The 24,820-nt window shown below is 34.9% G+C and overlaps 2 protein-coding genes across 3 annotated transcripts in view; one reads left to right on the plus strand and one right to left on the minus strand.

Annotated features, from left to right (window-relative positions):
* LOC128997827 (alpha-tocopherol transfer protein-like) overlaps positions 1–12,407 on the minus strand; it is a 196,481-nt gene extending 184,074 nt beyond the window's left edge. Inside the window, exon 1 of the mRNA XM_054423573.1 lies at positions 12,386–12,407. The gene's annotated coding sequence lies outside the window, so the exon portion shown is untranslated. The remainder of the gene's footprint in view (positions 1–12,385) is intronic.
* LOC128997826 (galactosylgalactosylxylosylprotein 3-beta-glucuronosyltransferase P-like) overlaps positions 1–24,820 on the plus strand; it is a 183,887-nt gene that overhangs the window by 96,404 nt on the left and 62,663 nt on the right. The gene's annotated exons all lie outside the window — the stretch shown is intronic.

The following is a 24,820-nucleotide window of genomic DNA, read 5'->3' on the forward strand; positions in this document are numbered from 1 at the left end:
ATTTTCCAATTAGGTAGATATTTTTTAGTAAATATCGTTTTATACTTACTTATTCGAACTTTATCATTTACATTGAATTTTCTAGGCTTCTTTATTTCAACCTTAGGTTTTGTATTGTGCTTTATTCTTTTTAATACAAGTTTAGCATTTTTACTGTTTACTTCATTTGGTGTCATCCCAATAGTTCTGTGAAACCTGTTGTTGTAATCACTTATTAACTTTGGTAAAATATCAATCCATAAGTAGGTTCCTCTGTTTGAAAACATTTTATACATCGCTCCTTTTAACGTTCTATTAAATCTTTCAATTATAGCCGCTTTTTTTCAGATTTGGTTGAGTAGTGGTTTATGTTGTATTTTTCCATTAACTTTGAAAAACTTTTATTAAAGTATTCTTTGCCATCATCAGTTTGTAAATGTTTCATTTTGTTTTTATCTCTCTTTATAGCGATTTCCATGGCTTGTGTTACGCTTTTACCAGTTTTATCCTTTAATGGTAATGCATCTGCAACTTTGGTAAAACAGTTAATCACTGTAAGTATATAATGATGTCCTTTATTTATTTTACTATATGGTCGCATTTCAATCAAATCTGCTTGATACAAATCATTTATTCCTTTAACAGTTGTATTTCTTCTTGGAAAGTTTACTCTTGCAGGTTTGTGTAGCTCATTTACAATGTTTTCTTTAAAAGCCATTATGTTGTTTTCACTGTCAATGTTGGCAAAGTAATGATTTTCATTTTTTCTTGCATCTCCTTATATAGGTCAAGGTCATTCTAACCTTGTGTAAAAAAGGGGGAACACAGCGGACAATGCTGTGTTCCCCCAATTTTACGGAAAGGAGAAAGGATAAGTGGTGTAGGACGATGAAAAGGTAATTAGTCGATAGGGTTAAGGGAATAGTGACCAAATGGAAGTGTGTGGATCCGGTCTGGTAGGATGTGTCGTTTGTCATCGTTGCAGGAGAGCGCCTTCTTAACTTCTGTCACGCTGTACAGTTGATGATTATAACTCCTGATTGTGTTGAAGTGTGCAGTTATAACTTTATCTTCATACAACACTTGCTTGTAGTCTTCAAAAAGTACATTTTTCTTCAAATACAAATTCTTTACACCTTTTGCCTTTTTTATAATGTTGTCATCATGTAGTTTCACAGCATACAATTTTGATATAAGTGCTACGATTTCTTCAAGTAACACTCCGTTAGCCTCATCTTTAAATTTCCCTAATACTTTCTTGTTTCTGTCTTGATCGTAGTTCGGATGATCTTTAGGATAGTCAGAAAAATCAAATTCATCTTTATATACAAATGTGCGAAGATCTTTATACATATCTTGAGTAATTATCTTGTAAATAAATGCATCTGTATCCATGTAAGTTATAACTATGTTTTCTCTTCCATAATGTGCAACCATCTTGTTGTAGTGAAAATCATACATGTGCGTTTTCGATATATCTAATATTGACATTCCTATATACAAAGGTCGATCCATTTTTATACTGGTTTTCTTCATTGATACGGCAACAAGGTTTCATTAATGATTACTGATGATCCAAAGTTAGGTGTCTGTACAAGTTTCTTCCAATTTCCTAGCATCTGTTACAAGTTTTACATTTTTGTGTTTCCTTTTATTTTCCAAAGTTTACCGAATATCGCATTGTTCATTAATTTAAAAAAGTCCTTCTGGAAGGCTGTCGTTGCTGCTGCTCTTCTTGTAGTGTTGGAATCGATGTAGGGTTTCAGCCAGCAAGATTGAGAAAATTCCAAAACTCTGTGTACTTTGGTTAGACGAAGTCCTAATTCAAGTGCTTGTTGTACAGTCCAAAAGTGCGCTACATATCTTTGCTTGTTATTTAAATTCATCATTAATTTAGGATGTTTTCCAGTTGGTGAAATTTCTGTTTTTGGTAAAAGAGGAAGATCGTAGTGAAGGTCGTGTAGATGTTCTGGGTATTCGAAATCGCAGTCTAATATATATCCTGTGTCACCATGTTTTGGAATTTGAACTATATCTCCAATTGACTCTGGGTCGATCCATTTAAAGTTATCGTATGGAAGGGGGTTGGACATTGCCCATCCATACAAATTGTTTGCATCAAAATACCCAAGATAAACTGATGGCTCTTGCTGGTTGTAGTTTGGCAGATCTTTATTGTTGGCTTTAACATGTCTTACAACGCTTTGAGTCAATCCTCCTCTGACACCGGACTCAACCATCAGCACCATATCAATATCTGTTAAAAGTTGAAGTTTGCAATTGGTTTCTTTTAACATCGCCTGCCAAGCTAATCCTGGAGAGGTGTAAGAATGAAGAGGGTCTAATCCGTATGCTCCCAAACAGGTGTTTCTGAATTCTTCCATCACATCACCAAGCAGAGTTACATCGAGTTTAACATAAAAATCTGAATAATCCCCTAATGTTTCCATATCAAGTTCGTTCCAAACTCTGCATGCATGTTGGTAATCTTCTGGTGATATTTCTGAATTGTTCAGCTTGTTGGTAAAGGCTTCTGGTGGAGGAAGTGATGTCTCGTCAAATCTGTGCAATCCATCGATGTAATCATAGGGGAAGACTCCTTTTCGAAGAACTAAATCCAATTTGTTGTTGTCTACTATTTTACTTGTTTCTATTAAATTTTCTCTTGTCAAATTTTCTGATAGTTTCATAAGACTAGAAGGCATAAATCTGTAGGAGTCAAGAAATCTGAGTTTCATTTTACCAACCTTTTTTGAAAAACTAATAAACCTTTCCATCGTTACGGCTAATACATCAATTTTACCATTGTCCCTTCCTAATTCAGGTATTATAAAATGTCCATCATAGCCGCTTAAGTTGTGCATTACAATTGGAATATAGTTAGGAATTTTATAGTTTAAGTTGCAAGCGTTACACGCAGCACCTCTGTAGCTTCCAGTCAGATGGTCGTGGTCATGCACTTTATGATTATCTTCTGTAAATGTTTTCTTGCACAAATAACATGATGTTGATAAATCGTATTCTTGAACTTCATCGGGTGACATAGGTGTCATAGGTTTTACCTGTGTATAAATTGCCTCTACTTTTTCAGCTATATTGTACAGCTCGTCGACAAAGTGTTTAGCTGCATCTTCACCACGATACACTTTTGGTTCAGCTGTCAGTCCATAATCTTGTAAATATTCTTTGGAAAGTGTTGACTTGATGAGTAGACAAAAACTGTTGGGTGAATGTAGTTGGTACTTGTTTCTTCTTGATGTGTCCTCCTCTTGATGTTCTAATGGTAGTAGAGTAGATTCAAAATCAGCATACACGACAATAGGAATTCTATATTGATGAACTACATTATTAAACTGTACAAATGCTCTATCAGCTGGTGGTAGGTTAATCTTAACTTCTTCATTTCCATTGCATAACCTTTTATGTTCTAACAACCATTCAGACCCTCCATTTCTCATAGATTTGTTCACATGACAGAAACATCTTTTACAAATTGTTTTACATCCCCCATGCTTTGAAATCTGGGAAGTAACGAGTTTGTTAAAGTTCTTAATATATACATAGTGCGATATTTCACCTTTCGTAATTAATAACAAGTCAGTGTGATTATTTAGTTCGTGTGCACTTATACGTAGAGGATATACATTGTTTGATGAATCTAAACCATATATATTTACAGAAGCAGTTGGGTTCTGTTTTTCAAACTTGGTGATGTCTTTGATTTTTACAGGGTAGCTCATTCCTTGAAAATTATAATTGTGCTGCACTTCTTTATATTCTCTTCCTACCTTTTCCGGGTGATTGTTTTTGATATGTTTTACTAACATTGAATATTTAAAACATTCTGTATCATCATTTTGTACATTTATGCAAGATAGAGTATTAGCAATTTTCTTGGGTAGAGGAATATAGCTACTTCCTCTCATTCCATATCCATGTTTATGCACTCTTATATCCAAACCTGATATGCTCAATACAGTCCATCCTGATCCCCTGCCTTCATGTTCTTGCAATTTTGTCAAAAGTTCTTCAAAACATTCATCTACAATTAATTCAATATCTGAGCCAAACATGATAGTTCTGTTTTTTGTTAAAAACCCTCTAGGCGATGTTTCATTTTGCATGTTGGTAAACATAGTGTCCAGCAATAGTCCAAACTTTATAAAATTTAATCTTTGTAATTCATTTTGTAGCGTTTCAATTACTAGTCCTTTTGCACTAAACATAAATTCTTCCAGTTTTAATGTAGCATTGTCAATTTTAAAATGTGTTACCACTTTACCCGGTAGAGCATGAGCGTGTAGTTCCACGTTTGTTGGAGATGCATCAGTTGAAGGTGAAGTTGGGCGTTTGGGTGCATAATGAATAACACTTGGTCTTGAAGTTGATGGTTTGGGTTCTTCCTCTTCTCCTTGTCCTATTTGATTTAATTCTTCAATCAAGTCTTGATATCCTTCCAATTCCTCTTCATTTGTAGGATGATCGACTATTTCATGAAGTAGAAGATCTATTTCATCCTCGAATGTGGCTTGACAAATGGCGCAGCGTAGCATGGAAGTAGATGGTTTTGGTTCTTCTTCTCCTCGATCTCTTGAAGTAGATGGTTTGGGTTCTTCTTCTTCTTTTTGTCCTATTTTATACAATTCTTGAATCAAGTCTTGATATCCTTCCAATTCCTCTGCATTTGTAGGATGATCGACTATTTCATGTAGTACAAGATCTATTTCATCCTCGAATTCGGCTTGACAAATGGCGCAGCGTAGCATGTTGTAGATGTTCTCTATTCAAGAAGCAGCAACATACTGATGAAAGGTGTGAACATCCACCCCTATTTATACCATTCCCTCCCCTCTCTCCCCTCTACTACTACTATTAAATTAATGACATCACCCCATTTCCCAATTGCTTTATAATCTAACGTAAATACAGGCTATTCTTCAACTTTCAAACATATTTATAGAAAAACAAGGTATTTTATTTTTTACTAACTATTCTGGTTTAGTAGGTCAAGGTCATTGCAGGATAATAAAAAAATGTGTGAACAATTCGTTTAGTTCTGAAACACGTTTTTACACATGTTATACCAGAACTAAATAAATTGGTCAGACATTTTTTTATTCAAAATTTGGAAAAAAGTTATTTACTGTTCAAAACTTGGAAAAGCCCCAATTTACTGTGTTATAGTCTTGGAAATTGAAGATTTCCAAGACAAACCCAACCTACCCACGTCCCATTTTTTTATTTGTTAGTACTCTTCATCAATTTCACTATCCAATAAATCCATCATTTCCGACAGAATTCGCTCTTCCATTTCACCATTCATTAATTGTATCATGTCCGACAGCATTTTTTCATCATCATCTTCTTTTAATTTTTCAACGTGGTTATCAATTATAGCACTAGCTTCTTTCATTTCTCCCACAGTCCTCATTCTTGCTTCTTCAACTTCCTTTTCTAAAAACCTTATTCTTTCAATTGATAAATTTATAATTTGGAGTTTAGACGTTCCTTTTTTAGCTTTGAGTATGGTTCTCAATACCTCAAATGTTTCATTTAGCTTCATCACCCTCCTTCTTTCTCTTTCATTATGTCTAATCTTTTTTTTATCCATCTTGACTAAACTTGCGTTTGCGAGTTCCAGAAATAAGAATGTTTAATGCAGGATGTCAAATCTCTTTTATACCTCCATATAGTGGTGGGGGTAGACCACTCCCCACTTTACTTTATAGTAGTAGGGGAAATGGGTAACATTTTTCCTTATTGTTGAACCATGGAATTTATTTAAATCCTTTAAGTAGGTCAAGGTCATTGTAAAATAATAAAAAAATGTGTGAACAATTTATTTAACCCAGCAACATGTTTTCTTAAACATGATATACCAGAATTAAACAAATTGCTCAGACATTTTTTTCAAAATTTTGAAAAAGCCGATTTACTGTGTATTTTATGATTTTATGATTATCAGGATTTAAAATAAATTAAATATTTCAGAGATTAAAAATTTAGAAATAGAAAATTTACTGTTATTGTTGTGGAAATTTATGATTTGCAAAACAAACCCCCATCCCACCCATTTTTCCCACTCATTTTATTTTTTGTACATTAATCACTATCGGAGTCAGAGTCAGAGTCAAACAATCGTCTTCTACTTCTAAACATTGCACTAAACATTATATGACTTGTTGTAGGTGTTTCCCTTAGCTCAACAAGTTTCTCCGAGCATACCATCTCTTCAGTAGATGATGAATCTTCAACAAGTAGAAAACTTCTATCTTCTTCATCTAACTCTTCATCAGTCAATACTTCCAAATTTTCGTCACCATCCGATTCCAACTCTTCTTCGGATAAAGATTCTTCCTCCAAGTCTATGTCTTCTTCCTCTGAACCAGCTTCAAAAACAATGTTTTCCAATAAGGTTTTTAAAAAAGAAGTTGTCGGGAAAATATTGTCCACAGGAGACATAATGTACAAGAGTGGTAAATCTGAAGTAACTGATTGTACCTCAGCAAACATGTTATATAGACAAACCCCCACCATTTACCTTTACCCCCACCCTTAACCTTTACTCCATTTTGTTTTTAGTTATTGCGGTCTGGTTTTATGTAGAATGTGGCAGTCACAATATACCCTTTTTCTAACATTTCCACTAGCCTTCGAATTATTTTATTAAATCGTACATCAGTTAATTCTAGTTTCAACCCGTTTGCTTCTGAGTTCCAGATGTTTCTCTCTTCCTTCCACAAAGTAAAATGACATGTCACACTATGATTTAAATATTTTTCTAAACTTCCCCTGAATGCAAATGCTTCTTGAAGGTTTTTTAAGTTTCTTTTAATTATTATTGTAGCTGGGGAATTCATAGTTAAACTTGCCTCTGCTAGCTCCAATCTAAGAATGAATCATGTGCAATATCAAGCGTCTTTTATACCTTTATGTACTGGTGGGGGTAAAGGGGGTGGAATTAAACAAACCACCTTAATTTTAGTAGTGGTAGAAATTGATATTATCATTATTTTAAAATTTTGCAGAAATTTCTAAGTTTAAGAAGTGGGTCAAGGTCATTGCAAGATAATAAAAAAAATGTGTGAACAATTCATTTAATTCTTCAGCATGTTTTTACACATGATGTATCAGAATTAAACAAATTGCTCACACATTTTTTTTTTAAGAATTTGGAAAAATTGAATTTACTGTGTTATCTTTGGTAATGTAAAATGTTAAAAGAAAAAAAATTACCGTGTCTTCTTGATCTTGGAAATTGAAGATTTCCAAGACAATCTTCCTTTAGCATCCCGGATAAGGTAGTCAGTTCTTTTCGGATGTTCAGGGTTTACAACATCTCTTGGTAATCTAATTGAAAAATGCTCTCCTGTATCGTTACGTTTTATAATGATGTTATTAAACCATACACATCTGACAAAGAAATATTTCGTACACCTTTTCATCCTTCTTACCCGGATTGCTTTGGGAAGTTCTTTAATTTTATTGGAAGACTCTGTGGTTTTATTGTGTTTTGAATGAATGGAGCACATATCACTATTCAAAACACAAACCTTTTCACAGTGTTCCCCCTTACTAGCACCCTTTTTAAAAACATATCGACACTTAGAGAGGGTGTGTGCAAATTTTCTTCTCCTGTCAGCAATTAATTGTTTACACTTATCTGAAGGAGAAGTGTGAAGGTGGTCAAAGGATTTGGAAGTGGCTGGTAGGGAGTCTTTTAGAGGAGATATGATGGGTGGTGGAATAGTGAATTGTAAAGGTGGAGTTGTCGAGGGAGAAATACATGGTGTAGAAGTTGGAGGTGGAGATGCAGTTCTAGTAGCAGTAGGTGTTGATAGAATATCAGCAACAGTGCAGTCAGAGGACGAGGAAGAGCTTGTAGACGAATCAGATGAGGTTAACTCCGAAGAAGATGAACAAGACGAACTTGATTGTGAAGATGAAGATGAAGACAATATTTCAATCAGTGGAGGAGATTGATCACCAATGGCTCGGAAGGTGTATTGTTCTTCTGCTCCAGGACTTGCACCTTCTGACTGCAGTATTTCTCGAAGAACCGATTTTGGATCTGACGCATGTGATGAAATTAAAATAGATCGAGGAAGAGACTTTGAAGATGAAGAAACTACTTTCGAGGGTCTAGTGGGAATTCTAAGGTAAGCCATGATAGCAAATGAAACAGTGAATAGTAACTGGAGCTGACTCAGCTAGCTAGGACTACTTCAGACCATTGAATGATGATTGCCTGCGAAGCAAACCTCCTTTTATAGCAAAACTCAAGTGGAGGGGGGAAGCTTGTGGGTGGAGGGGGGAAGCTTGTGGTTGGAGGGGAAATGTTGTGTCCGTTGGTGTTAACTTAAAAGAACTGTTCTCGGTTCCCAATAATGTACTGTAAGGAAGCTTTCTAAGTCCTGTAAGTAGGTCAAGGTCATTTAAAAATATTGCCAAAAGGAGAGATGGAGCAAAAATTGGCTCCATCTCTCCTTTTGTTGTAATAGGGGAACTTAGTGTTTGTTATGTATTTTAAGGGAAGCTTTCTAAGTCCTGTAAGTAGGTCAAGGTCATTTCAAAATAATGCCAAAAGGAGAGATGGAGCAAAAATAAGCTCCATCTCTCCTTTTGTTGTAGTGGGGGAACTTAGTGTTTGTTTTATTTTCGTGTTTGTGTGTAAGTCTGAATTGGCTAAAGACCAATGTATCAGTCTTTTTGATCAGAGGCAGCGCAGCCAAAGGACTGTCCTCATGGTATTGATCAAAGACTCATTAGCAATAGCCGGAGCAGCGCAGTCAACGAACTGTCCCCATAAAAATGTGTGAATGTCATCTATCTCATTTTGTTGTAGTGGGGGAACTTAGTGTTTGTTTTATTTTCATGTTTGTGTGTAAGTCTGAATTGGCTAAAGACCAATGTATCAGTCTTTTTGATCAGAGGCAGCGCAGCCAAAGGACTGTCCTCATGGTATTGATCAAAGACTCATTAGCAATAGCCGGAGCAGCGCAGTCAACGAACTGTCCCCATAAAAATGTGTGTATGTCAAAGAGAACTCTATGTCATGAATTTACTATTGGTTTCATGTTTTTGTTTTGTGTGAACGTTTTCAACTTACTAATGTCACTTAGAACTTTGTAACATACAATAATCAACTCAAATTGAAAATAAAATTACTAATAGGGACTTTATTATTTTGATACCTGAAATAGAACAACACATAATTAAGAAATACAACACCCTTACCAAAGATACAAATACGCAAAACACCCTCTAACTACAAGCCAACAAATACTACAATCAACATGCTTCTAATATAACTACTAAGTGACAAGAACCTTAGGTTAGAGTGGTACCAACTCTAAACTAAGGGTCTCGTCTTTAGCCAGTTTGCCCATCCGGTCAGCTTCACCGGTTGTGCAAGACTGACAATCATCCGTCTGCTCGCAGCCCTTTTATACGCTCGGGTTGAGTGGTGGGGGTAGAACAACGCTGCACCTGCTTATGTAAATTAACTAGCGATAGTAGGTCCCTAGCTAGAATATGTGCCCGGTCGGATTCAAACATATACAAGGCTTCATTCAAAGATCCATTACTACCGTTTTTATATTTTTTCCAAGATATTTTCAAAGTCCTGTAAGTAGGTCAAGGTCATTTAAAATAATACCAAAAGAAGAGATGGAGCAAACATGCTCTATCTCTCCTTCTGTTGTAGTGAGGAAAGAGTCTGTGTTTAGGTATAACAACAAAAGCTTAAAATTTAATTTAACCAAATGCAGAATAGTATGCAGGCCATTGGACCTCTCAACTAATTACAAAATGGTCAACTTAAATTTTAAAATATAGAATATTTACAGTCACAAGAAAGTGTTCATTGTTAGCTGACATAAGTTAACTACCAATGACAACGAAAAGTTTAAAATTTAATTTAACCAAATGCAGAATAGTATACAGGCCGTTGGACCTCTCAACTAATTACAAAGTGGTCAACTTAAATTTTAAATATAGAATATTTACTGTCACAAGAAAGTTTTCATTGTTAGCTGACATAAGTAAACTACCAATGACAACGAAAAGTTTAAAATTTAATTTAACCAAATGCAGAATAGTATGCAGGCCGTTGGACCTCTCAACTAATTACAAAGTGGTCAACTTAAATTTTAAATATAGAATATTTACTGTCACAAGAAAGTTTTCATTGTTAGCTGACATAAGTAAACTACCAATGACAACGAAAAGTTTAAAATTTAATTTAACCAAATGCAGAATAGTATGCAGGCCGTTGGACCTCTCAACTAATTACAAAATGGTCAACATAAATTTTAAAATATAGAATATTTACAGTCACAAGAAAGTGTTCATTGTTAGCTGACATAAGTAAACTACCAATGACAACGAAAAGTTTAAAATTTAATTTAACCAAATGCAGAATAGTATGCAGGCCGTTGGACCTCTCAACTAATTACAAAATGGTCAACTTAAATTTTAAAATATAGAATATTTACAGTCACAAGAAAGTGTCCATTGTTAGCTGACATAAGTAAACTACCAATGACAACAAAGGTTTAAAATTTAATTTAACCAAATGCAGAATAGTATGCAGGCCGTTGGACCTCTCAACTAATTACAAAATGGTCAACTTAAATTTTAAAATATAGAATATTTACAGTCACAAGAAAGTGTTCATTGTTAGCTGACATAAGTAAACTACCAATGACAACGAAAAGTTTAAAATTTAATTTAACCAAATGCAGAATAGTATGCAGGCCGTTGGACCTCTCAACTAATTACAAAATGGTCAACTTAAATTTTAAAATATAGAATATTTACAGTCACAAGAAAGTGTTCATTGTTAGCTGACATAAGTAAACTACCAATGACAACGAAAAGTTTAAAATTTAATTTAACCAAATGCAGAATAGTATGCAGGCCGTTGGACCTCTCAACTAATTACAATATGGTCAACTTAAATTTTAAAATATAGAATATTTACAGTCACAAGAAAGTGTTCATTGTTAGCTGACATAAGTAAACTACCAATGACAACAAAAGTTTAAAATTTAATTTAACCAAATGCAGAATAGTATGCAGGCCGTTGGACCTCTCAACTAATTACAAAATGGTCAACTTAAATTTTAAATATAGAATATTTACAGTCACAAAAGATTGTTCATTTTAATGGGGGACTTCTTTATCCTTTGTTAGCCGAAATATCACATGATTAGAAAAATACAACACTCTGCGCAATTCAAGTACTAAAGACACGATGCACTCCATAAAGTAAAACCATCTAAGATACAAGCTAAAAAAACAACATGCAGCACATGCTATTGACTAAAACATTAAGTTAGATTGGCCAAATCTAACGAAAGGTTTTAATCAAAAGTCAGTCAGTCTACACTCAACCAGTCAGCTGTGCCAGTTGGGTGAGACTGACTACAGTCCGTTCGCTGCCGCTACTTTTATCCGCGAGCCAGTTGGGAGGGGGTCGGTTGGGAGGTTTACCCTGCTTCGCGGGTAAATTTCCCTACTGTCGGGTAATTCTACCTACTAAGTAAGGAAGTCTCCAACATCACATCATTCAGTGTTGAACCTTCAACGGAGACTGTTCACATATGCTAGCTCTGTTCTGATGTTAACTATGGATAAGCCAAGTACAATCACACAAGATAAACTAAAGAGAATAAAAGAAGATTTAAAGAAATCTACTACTACTAAAACTAGCAATTTTCACAAGTCAATGTCACTACGTCTAAAGTTTCAGAAGCAAATTAAATTACCACTACATTGGAATGCATCAGGATCAAATTATTCTAATCAATTATCACCTGAAGCCATATGTCAAGAAATGAAGCTTCCTCAACTAGTAAGTCCAATAGAAACAGAAAAAGTAACATTTAAATATCTGTTACAAAACAAACATTATCAATTAGTAGAACAAAGACAAAATGAAAATGGTAAAACATTTATTTTCTTTTATGACAACAAGTTTTTAGAGGTTTGCTTTCCGACACGATTAAATGTGCCAAAGCCTCCTGACGTTGAAGATGGCAAACTAATTTATTTGATTCACACAAGTCAGGACACATGGAATTGGGTATAATTCACTTAAAAAAATCAGTCTTTCTAAAGACTCCATTATATAAACATATTTGAACCACAAAGTCTAATCTGTCAAACTATTTAACAAAATATAAACGATGTTTAATTTTACTTTATTTTTTACGTCACGGTCTCCAGTACCCCTAATACAACACTACTGATGTGTTTTTTTAAGACCAACAAATATTTTCTAACAGGGGGAAAATATATCTACTATTAGGAACATATTTCTGTATAAACATTTTTTAACCACAAACAGCTAACCTGCGACTATCTAACATAAGATATAAATTAAAATTGGTTTTTACAATACCTTGTGTTGTTGAGTCAATCGAGGTGTAGTATTACGATGGCATCACTGCAAAACGATAGACCCAGGACCGTACAACACTCCGCCGCTATGTCCAAACGCGAACTGTGTGGATACTATCCAAATCTGGGTACAGCTCCGCGAAGGTTGAGTAACAAGGTCGGACATGGCCGCGACCCTGACCAAACTTTCCTCCGTCCAACTAACCCAATTCCGCGGCGACCAGTGAGTCACCCATGCCACACCGCGCCGCGCCCCGCTGACCTTACTAGAATACTACACAGTACTGTTGACTATGAATTTAACTAAATCCATCATTTAATTGTATAAACTGTGTTTTACTCATTAAACAATTAAAACAGTACCCACATACGTCACAAGTGACGTACGATCAAAACCACCTGCTCTTACGTAATTTCCTCCGAATACCCTTTAAACTAATTAACTTTGTAACATCTGCTAACATCTGCCCGACAGCTGTTACGCGCGTTTCCACCAGGTCACCACTACTGACAGGGACATCCTTCCATTAGCTCAAACCCTGCCAGAGCTCCGAAAAAAGGATTCGTGACGCAGTGACAACAAGTCAAGATATGCATACCAACGTCTGGACAGAGTTGCGACATAGACTGGACACATGTTTTACTGAAAACTAGCAGCACCTTGAGCAACTTTAGTGATATCAAACAAAACTTCAGAGCTTTCTCTTTCAATCCATGCGATTTTATAGCATTCATGTATCTGTAAGTTCAATAAAGTATTGTAAAACCTGATGAATATTTTATGGACACCCGGTATAATAAAAACCGTGTGTAACCTAAAACGAATACACTTTTTCACCATTTAAACATTAATCATTAACGCGTTAAATATAAACATCCTTGAACTAGAAATGGCTTTTGGACAAAGATGAACTAACCAGACATAATACAGAATAACAGTGATAAATTCCAGTTAAACTGAGTCGGTTTCAAGAGATTGAAAGTAACCTAACATCTTTATCCTTGCCATTGCCTGTTGTATCCGTTATTCAAATTATAAACCAACTGTAATTTTATAATTTTCACTACAGAATGGTCATAGAAAATTATTTATTTATGGAAATGTACAAGTGAACGGGAACAAATGAAAATTTGCTAAACAAGCTCGTGTAAGATTATTGAAATCGCAATCAATGATAATTAAGTACATTAAGTAAAGGGATTCAAGTCGAGAGCGAGCTTCGTTTATTCATTTCTCGCTTCAAAAGAAACATTTCAGCATTCTTTAAATACATTCCTAATTGGTCCTATCGCCTTTTGAAATATTTTTCAGATAACAAATTTAATTTCAAACATTTTCTTTTATAATGAACACCAATTTTCAAGATGTTCATGGACCGAAATAAGAACATTAGAGGTAAAATAGTAAATCGATTGTTAATCTTTTCACGTGAGTTTTTACAAACATTGTGTAAAAAGATAACTTGAAGTATCTTGCCGTCAATTCAGTATGATCCCACACAGTTGCTTTAGTAATTACTTACATGATGCACATTCCAACTAATTATAGTCGTCTCCTCTTTTAAATCATACATTAAAAAGTTGACAACGAATACTACTATATTGTTAATGCAATAAACAAAGATTCTGTCAGTATTCCAAACTATACTATACTCCTAAAACGAATTTAAGCATAACCTATTTGTATTAGTTAACCACTAAACATTTACGTAAAAAAAACATAAAAGTTTGAAGTTTTACTAATAATAAATATTTTTAATGTTTTTAGTGATAGTATCACTCAAATATTTTTACTAGTAATTGGAAATAGGAATTTTACTTTTGACCCCTGAAGTGACTATCCCATCCACAGTTTATGAACTGTAGAGCCATTTAACAAATTAAAATACGAGGCATGTTTTTTAAGTAAGTACCGTTTTTAAATTTCTCCGTTCCAGCACTGCGATTGGCATTTCGGACATTTGCGCTGTATATGTGCATCTATTGGCTAGCTCTAGCCGGAAATTTGACAAAAATCGGCCCTGTTTACATCCGGTTTCGAGCAACTCAAAATGGTGCCGCCAAATGAGACTGCCGCCGACTGTGAAGTGCGCGCTGTGATTAGATTTTTAAGTGCTAAAGGTGTGAAAGCCATTGAAATTTATCGACAGATTAGTGAGGTGTATGGTGAGAACATTATGAGTGACGGAATGGTACGCAAGTGGGTAAGGACCAAGATGTATGGAGTAAAGGTGAAGAAATTTTTACTCCATGCATCTTGGGTAAGGACATCTAAAGTCGGCGCCACCAACGTTCATGATGAGCAACGCACTGGGTACTGGGGACATTGACGCCGCCCAGTGCGTTGCTCATGATGGACGTTGGTGGGGCCGTCTTTAGATGTCCTTACCCACTTGCGTACCATTCCGTCACTCATAATGTTCTCACCATACACCTCACTAATCTGTCGATAAATTTCAATGGCTTTCACACCTTTAGCACTTAAAAATCTAATTACAGCGCGCACTTCACAGTCGGCGGCAGTCTCATTTGGCGGCACCATTTTGAGTTGCTCGAAACCGGATGTAAACAGGGCCGATTTTTGTCAAATTTCCGGTTAGAGCTAGCCAATAGATGCACATATACAGCGCAAATGTCCGAAATGCCAATCGCAGTGCTGGAACGGAGAAATTTAAAAACGGTACTTACTTAAAAAACATGCCTCGTAGAATGCTGTTGAATGAGTGGATGGAGTGCATTAATATAAATAATCAATCATTTTATTTCATCCCATAATCGTCGATACAGTACCTTGATAGTTGGATATGGCATGACATATGCTATAGTATGCATTGAGTTGTCATTTTAGCTTGCTCGGTTAAAAGGTTGTTTGACCAAAAACGGCGATTGAAATCAGCGCACTCTTTTGGTGCCTCAATTCGTAGTCTGTGATTATCGTCCGGGTCGTGTATGAAACAAGGCTCGCATTGTTAATCCCTTGAGTCCTGTTTCTTTTGAAGTGGTAATTTTCGATTGAGACACAGTTAGTAAACGACACACTGACCAAGTTTTGCCTTTGAATGTGTGTAAACTAAAGAACAATGACAATGTTTATGCTGGTAGTGACAATAACGTAACGTCAGTAGTCAGTAACTAAACGAGACTTTAACTGTAGCTTAAACGAAACACTGACCAAGTTTTACCTTTGAATGTGTATTAAGACAATGACAATGTTTATGCTGGTGGTGACAATAACGTAACGTCAGTAGTCAGTAACTAAACGAGACTTTAAATGTAGCTTAAACGACACACTGACCAAGTTTTGCCTTTGAATGTGTGTTAAGACAATGTTTATGCTGGTGGTGACAATAACGTAACGTTAGTACTCAGTAACTAAACAAGACTTTAACTGTAGCTTAAACACACTGACCAAGTTTTGCCTTTGAATGTGTGTTAAGACAATGTTTATGCTGGTGGTGACAATAACGTAACGTCAGTAGTCAGTAAATAAACGAGACTAACTGTAGCTTAAACGACACACTGACAAAGTTTTGCCTTTGAATGTGTGTTAAGACAATGTTTATGCTGGTGGTGACAATAACGTAACGTCAGTAGTCAGTAACTTAACGAGACTTTAACTGTAGCTTAAACACACTGACCAAGTTTTGCCTTTGAATGTGTGTTAAGACAATGTTTATGCTGGTGGTGACAATCACGTAACGTCAGTAGTCAGTAAATAAACGAGACTAACTGTAGCTTAAACGACACACTGACAAAGTTTTGCCTTTGAATGTGTGTTAAGACAATGTTTATGCTGGTGGTGACAATAACGTAACGTCAGTAGTCAGTAACTTAACGAGACTTTAACTGTAGCTTAAACACACTGACCAAGTTTTGCCTTTGAATGTGTGTTAAGACAATGTTTATGCTGGTGGTGACAATAACGTAACGTCAGTAGTCAGTAACTAAACGAGACTTTAACTGTAGCTTAAACGACACACTGACTAAGTTGTGCCTTTGAATGTGTATTAAGACAATGTTTATGCTGGTGGTGACAATAACGTTACGTCAGTAGTCAGTAACTAAACGAGACTTTAACTGTAGCTTAAACGACACACTGACTAAGTTGTGCCTTTGAATGTGTATTAAGACAATGTTTATGCTGGTGGTGACAATAACGTTACGTCAGTAGTCAGTAACTAAACGAGACTTTAACTGTAGCTTAAACGACACACTGACTAAGTTGTGCCTTTGAATGTGTGTTAAGACAATGTTTATGCTGGTGGTGACAATAACGTTACGTCAGTAGTCAGTAACTAAACGAGACTTTAACTGTAGCTTAAACGACACACTGACCAAGTTGTGCCTTTGAATGTGTGTTAAGACAATGTTTATGCTGGTGGTGACAATAACGTAACGTCAGTAGTCAGTAACTAAACGAGACTTTAACTGTAGCTTAAACGACACACTGACCAAGTTGTGCCTTTGAATGTGTGTTAAGACAATGTTTATGCTGGTGGTGACAATAACGTAACGTCAGTAGTCAGTAACCAAACGAGACTTTAACTGTTAGCTTCTCCCTCAAACTTGAACCTCATTGTTGACTTTGTCATATGCATGTACCTTGCAAATTACGGCAATAAAAAGTTTCTGATCTCTGATTTCAAAATCTCCACTTGTTACTTGTTCACTAATTTTGCGTTCCGGCAGAAATTCTCACCAGTTAACCAAGATCTAGGTCCGGTTCATGTTGAACCTAAAAGAAGGCACCCTTTGAGAGATAGAATTGAAAGAAAATTTTGGATTTGTAAACCTTTTGTTTCCAGAGGAGGATGGAGGATGAGTTCATATGCGTTATTCATTACATTGAGTTATTATTTAATATTAAGAAAGTTATGTTTTGTTCTCGCTTCGAGTAAATTGTTTATTTTCTTACTTCAACGTATTGTATGTTTAATAGATGTACTAAATTTTGTACTTTGAATTTAGACAGAAGAATTGTCAATTTTTGTTGTTACAATTGAAATAGCTTTCTATGCTTTACGTTCGTTTAAAAATAATAAAATTTGATGGTTGTGAATTCATGTTAGTTAAAAAATAATTATCAAAACTTTTGGAGAATTAGAGTAGCCTATGAAATTATCAGTTCCGTTGTTTTTGTAAGATCACGTCAATTTGATTATTATTTTATATTTATATGTGTAGGTAAATTCCTTTGTTTTTGTCTTACTGATTTATCCTTGGAGATTATGATGTAATATATGTGCTTTATAACTTGTTCCCAAGTAAACATAGTCGATAGGATGTGCTCCCTACCACTAATCGTAATGAATAAAGTTCTTCTATGTTTAACCACCAACATGCAAGCATCTCATTTCAGCCTCTGTCTACTCTTTATCGTTGTCTTATGTCTATTGTCAAGTTAAGATGATTTTAAGTTTCAATAGTTTGGGATTTAGTATTGCTAAAATAGCCCCGCCGCAGCAAACCTGCCGTCTAAGCGAATTTCCATTTGGCTGAATTGATTTTCAATCGATCTATTTAAATAACATTAGGTTTAACGAGTACCTAGGTTTGCTGCTACAAGGAAACTAATAAAGTGTGTGTTTTAAGTAAAATAATTATTGCTTAGTATAAAATGAATATATTTGCCAAGTTTGATCAAAAGATATCCATAAACAAGCAAACTACAACATTTTAAAATATTCTCCATAAGAATAACATGGAAATTTTAAATTTACAATTTTTTTAGTTTTCTCCGTAACCAATAACCGTAAAAAAACACTTTGATATACTGAATTGTTTGTTTTTTTAAGCTCTTTAAGAAGGTTGAGAGAAAAATTGGGAAATTTTGTGTTTTGAGGGTCAAAAGTGAGAAAACCCAATTTTTACCCCATAAAACCCTGTTCCCATGGTCCGATCATGCTGGATCGCGAACTCATTCAAGTTTATTCCGCCTTACACCTTCAAACCAAATTTCATCAAAATCGGATAAAAATTACTCAAGTTATCGTGTTCACGGACACACATATATATAAATCTATATATATATATATATATATATATATATATACACGGCCGCGCCCGGGAAGCCAGTCACATAAAATATACACTGGAAGTCAGTCAGTTGCACCCCCCAATATATTTCAAGACTATGATATATATATAATATATGTTGGTAAATATCTTAAGCCTAGACATATCTGAACGTATATTTCTCTTTTTTTCTTAAAAATACTAAAATATAATTACGTAAAAAATGCTATGCTAATGCAGTCACCACCGCATTTGCATGGGAAAGCCAGTCACGTAAAATTTGTGCTGCTAAGCCAGTCACTATATATTTTACCGCATACCACTGGAATCCAGTCACTGAAAATCCACCCGGGTATCCCGTCACTTCAGTCACTTTCACCCCTGCCCTTCTACTTTGTGATATTTATTTGTTCTACAAGCTTGAAAATCCGCACCTCAAACAAATGGATTATGCTTCAGGCATTGAGCACTCTCATAACCCATCTTTCGCACTTCATTTTAATTAGTTGTCTTCCAGATTACTTAACAATTACTATTCTACAGATTAAATACCTAAATGTCAATGTAATCTTTGGTCGTCTTAATAGTCGTCCTGGCAACTGTGGATACAAATATGTACCGTACTAATTCGCAAGCGTAAGGTGGGAAGTTATTCCTTTATAGTCGCACAATTAGGCCTATTGTTGAGTCCTTGGAGGCAAGCGGCCATCTTGGATTATTTCAAAAAGCTGCAAAATTTACCGTCCAAAAATATTTTTCAAACACCAAAGTGTTTATAATTTAAATAGCTAGTATACTGTGGGATTAGAAATGTTCTTTGTAGTTTTGAATTATTCTCCAAGGGAGTCCATAAAATAAGTTAACGGTCACGGTCATCTTGGAAAAAGGCCAACTAATACGAAAACAATATCCTGTGTTGCGCGGGCCGTAGCACACAAATAGTTTTCCCGCCTCAAACAATCAAAGGCGTGTGGAACAAGGCAAAATTCTTGTCTCTTTTGTGGCGAGAGGTAGGGGCGAGCCTAACGGGTTCCATTGATGGGCTACCCGGCTACCGACCGACCTGGGGTAGCGACTAGCGAGCCAGTGGATGGTTAAAGGTTCTGCCGGTTATTTCCATCTTATTGCTGGTTCTCGAGCTTTTTGAGCTCGTTGTACAGTGAAATATTACTTCCCTATTTTATATAGCCACAATCAAAGCAATTTTTACAAGAAAGAATGAAGATATAGACTCAGTGATGTGTGGTTACTTAATTAAATCATGTTCCTTGATTGTTTACCCTTTTGTAAGAACCAATAATCAATCAACTTATATTTCTTTATTTTTCGATTTATTATCTATATCAATTCAAGAGGTAGCCCTGTACCTGGTTAACAAATATACCGATTACATTTAACGTGTTTTCTTTGAGTTACGCCCCATGGGATTCCAAAGTTTCACAATGTTACTTGAATGTTATAGATTTGGAGCTTATGAAATTTGGAGGTTATGAACCGCTCTGTTTATTTAATATTTAAACGTTGGAGTTTGTGAAACTTGGACATTGTGAACTAGTGATTATTTGAATGTTATAGTTTTGGAGCTTATGAAATTTGGACATTATGAAACGCGCTGTTCATTTAATATTTTAAGCGTTGGAGTTTGTGAAATTTGGAGTTTATGAAACGCTCCCGTTTTGTCTGTACATTGCTCAGAATCATCAACTTTTAGATTATTTTTACGTTTTAAACATTCAAGAATCCGAAAAAAGTTTCATCTCAATTCCGTTATTATCTCAATCATCAATTATTATCTCAATTCCGTTGTTGTCTATCTTCCGTCTGTCACGGTCCAAAGGCCATTTTACGCGGCCTTCTCCTGAAAACGAGAGTACCTATCAAGATCCTCGAATCATTTTAATGTATCCACTGAATTGGCGAAAGTGTCTTTAGCTATTAAAATATGGCCTCGCTACTTTGTAAAAAAAACTTACGGACGTTTAAAACCCAATTTTGTGCGATTTTCGTCAAGTTTTCTCACAATGTTTATCACATAATCATCATATGAAATAGCGAACAGCTGTTCGGATCAAGATTATTTTTCTCTAGCTGTCACTGATATGTTTACATTGAATATTGTTTACAAATACCGCAATCATTTCAGATCAAGTTTCAAAAGCAAATCCAAACCAAGTTGGATTAAAACCGTTTTTCCTTACATGACGGATTTAATTAATCGCAAGTGCAATAATGTGTAGGGTAACCGTAAATGGAAATAGAACTTCTTTGTGTATAGAATTTCTATCGAGTTTTGGGTTTATAACCGGGGAAAAGACTTTGACTCAGTGTTCTATATGCCTGGGAAACTTACATTTTTTACATAAGCGTTACCAATAGCTTACATATAAGGTTTCAACTCGTTGACGGCACTTCAATGGTGGTTGTGTAAAGTGTTTAGAGACAACTACAGTGGGTGATTGTTACGGATTATGCTCAAATCGTATTTCTAATGTGTCTTCTCAACGCTATGTGCTGCTCGCTGGACCATACGTCCAACAGACCAATTATCAATCTCTTGGGTTCGTAGGCTTAAACAATTATTCATAAGTTGGTAGCGCATATAACTCAGTGTTCCGTACGGACAGGCCAAGAGCACCTTTGATAGTGAAATTTCCAACCTGAATGTTTAATGGCGAGGTTGAGGTATAGTATTTTAACTATATATCGTTTGGTTAGTTAGGTAAGGTTAACCTAACCTAACTAACCAAACGATATATGGAATTAGGCTAAACAATCGAATAATCAATATTACTAATTTAGTTGTTTGTGCCAACAGATATGGAAGTGTACCCCTTCATAGATCTATTACGCATTTTTTTTTTACTTGAAACTGTCAGATACTGTATTTGTTTGTATATAATAGTTTGGCTAGCATATCTGAAAATATGCAAACCAATAGTTTTTCTTTATTTAGGAAGGTTTCAACTGACCACTAGAGGATCCCCGTGCGTAGAACGGGCACACAATAGTAATTAATATTTAATTAATACATCTTATCTTACTAATATTATAAATGTGAAAGTTTGTATGTTTGTTTGTTTGTTTGTTTGAAGTTCAATCACGCATTAACTACTGGCACAAAAGATATACTGTTTTTAATTTATAAATAATTTGTCATATTGTGCGAATCTTGGTGATTTCAATTTGGTGATTTGCTTTTTTCTGCTGTTTAGGTGCAGTGGTAGAACATTATTATGGATATGGTAGATGTTTTATACTATATTATACCGTAAATTAAAGAAACGACACGGCGAGTGTCGTTGTCAATAATGTCGTCTGATTCTGACTGATGTCAGATGTTACACTGAATCGGTCACAGGGATAATAATTAGTTGTAACCTACCACTAGCTTACCTAACTAAGTTTGAGTGTTGCTATTTGCAGTGTGGGATGATTGCACTGGACAGTTTAGCTATCTATTTCAGAAAAATAAAGTTTAAAATAAATCAAATTCTAGGATCTGTTCTTAAGTTGTGGCCGTTTTGAGATGGATGCTTTCACAGTTCAGTTTAGCCTAGCCTGAACAACTGGATTAGTAGCTTGACTTAGTGGTTCATCCATGTTTAGTTTATAAACACTAATCAATGCCTAATCTAGATTATAGGTGCCTTATTCTAGGCCTACTCTGTTTTAAAACTAATATACATAGGCATAAGCTTTATTTTTTGTATTAAATACTGGGTGCATCATTAAGGTAACTCCGTTAGGTTGCTTTTTATAAATAAATAATTTCATAAATCACTGATACCCTATATCATCTAAGTGTGCTCAGTACATAATGACACTCTCTCAAAAAAGTACTAATCCTAACCCAAAAAAATATAGATAGGTAGCTTTAGGCCTACAGAGGATGAGTGTTTATATTTATATCACTTATATTTATATATCTGTGGTTAGGTTTTGGTTATGTTTGCCTTAAGATGGCTATAAGCTTAGGACTAGATATCAAATAAACTCCCAATTAACTTATAGTGCAGCCTAGCCCTAATTTGTCAGTGTCAATGAAATAGTGCAATATCAAGGACAACCAAACTTGGATATACAACCATGTTTATACCTAAGGTTCCTTTTTGGTACTCACCAACAAGGATCAACCGTCATTATTTTCCGTCAGAAAGTGTCCTGAGTTTCCAGAAAATTGTAACTTATTACATTTTAAAAATTGAGGGTAAATTAAACGTTTCGGTTCTGGTTTTGGAGTGAGTCCAAGTTCTTGCAGTGACTAATACTTCAAAGGAAGGAAGGTGGGAAGATTTTCATACTACTAATAGCCTTCTTTGAATTCAGCGTGAAAAATACTGGGTAATTTCTATAGTTTCGGCCATTTTGGGGAACCAAACAAATTTTTAAAAACTCTTCTATCTCATCATTTCAGTACACTATGATATTATTATTTGAATAGAAGTTAAATGTCAAGAAAAAAATACCGCAAATTATTATTTTTGGGATAGCATTACATTGACCAAGGAATACTCTCAAAGTGTAAAGTTTCCCGAACAAAGCTCGGTCCCCAGCTACTTGTCAAACAAAGCAATAATGTAAATTATTTCATAAAATTTGTACCTGAGAAATGTACAAATGGAAAATGCATTTCTCGTAAGTGTAAGTGAATCTTAAAATGATAGAATTTGTAATGATACGATCTTAAAACGAGCAATTCAGTATTCTTATTCAAAACACCAAACACCCGCCACTGGATCAAAATATGCCCGCACGGCGCAATCCGGCACGGTGGGAAGCCCCTCTCGTACAATTTAAATTACGTACATAAGCCAAAAATAAAAAATATGATTTAGAACATTTCGCTTTTTGTATACAGAATCCACTGTTTTTAAACTAACCTGACCAAAAAATTAAATAAAGTAGTAGCCGACAAAAAAAGTTCCGTGGAAATTTGCTATGTCACGTTTCATAAAACATGAAAAATAATCGACTTTATTTGAATATTTAAAATGAAAAGTACCGGGGGACCGAGCCGTGGCTCAGTATGTATATTTCGATTGTAAAAGCAATATAAAGGAAACTCGTGTTTTCTGTATAACTAATTTCGGCTTTTATTGTTTAAGTTTCAGTGGAATTTTAATTTACTATGATGTAACTTTAAATGGACAATGCAAAACATTAATTTATTTTAATCTTACACATTTCTGTTATTGTAAATAAATCATAGAAATTTAAAAAAATAAAAGTAGTATTTTTTTTAAATACGTTCCTAATGAATGAATTAATATGCGATCACAGGTTAATACAGTAGCAATCAACTACACAGCATTAAAACAGCACAGTGTATGTAAGGGGTGTGATTTATTTCTTGGTACTAAATTAAGTCATTCTTCAAGTATAAGTAAAACTTCAGCATGGGCCTACTCTCTAACGTACTATCATATGATTGATTAGCTGAAGGCAGATAAGTCCGATTCAAGCTTATATTGCTTACTATAAAGATTGTTGTAATACAATTAACTTTAACTAGTGGTCGTCCAGTGGTCGGAAACTCGACCAAAAATATGTAATGTACAGGTTTCAAATGATTTAGGCCTAAAACTTTTTTTCCCCGTGTGAGTAACTAAGGACTTCTGGATAATTTAAATATGATATTTATATGTTTCTTACTCAGGAACAATGCCGTTCCGGGACACTATATAAATGGACGTTAACGTGATTATAAATTTGCATTTTACATAGTCAAAATACAATAGGTATTGCGCAACCGTGATATGTTAAGTCATTAACCTTGGTTTACTAATAAAAACTACACCGTATGCTTACTCAAACAAAACAAAACTTGCTTACTGTACAGTAGTAAATCACGTAAAGAACAAAACAAAATTAAAATGTAGACTAGAAGACTACTGATACCGTAGTCATCCTAGGCTACTACTACATGATGTTTCAGAACAGAAGTATGGGGATAAAAATATTAAATAACTCATAAAACACCATAAAATCATAGTACTGTACTTAAGTCTTTCTGGTAATAATAACAATGATAAAAATAAGATAAAGATAAAAATGATGTAAAACACCTCTTATTATTTCTCTTTGTTCTATTCTTTCATTGGTTTCTCTACATCCACAAGTTGTCATGGTTACTAATCACCCAACGACCCAACCACAAAATATTGTAGTGTTGTGACAGCAGACAGAAGCAGACGATTGTCAGTATGTCAGTGTCAGTGCAAGATTGTCAGTCTGTAGGTGCGAGCGTATAGGTTGACCTTGACGATACTGATCGATATTTCTCCGTTTTGCTTCCGTCTTATTTTTGTTAAATGAACTGTAATATTTCAATAATTGGGAACCTACTGCACATAAAAATTACCGTAAATAGTAAAATATATCGTTCATATCGAAATATTAGACTGAAAAACACAGTTAATAA

Source organism: Macrosteles quadrilineatus, unplaced genomic scaffold, assembly GCF_028750875.1.
Source record: "Macrosteles quadrilineatus isolate MER2022 unplaced genomic scaffold, UCM_ALF_1.0 Scaffold_7__1_contigs__length_78375512, whole genome shotgun sequence".
Lineage (NCBI taxonomy): Eukaryota > Metazoa > Arthropoda > Insecta > Hemiptera > Cicadellidae > Macrosteles > Macrosteles quadrilineatus.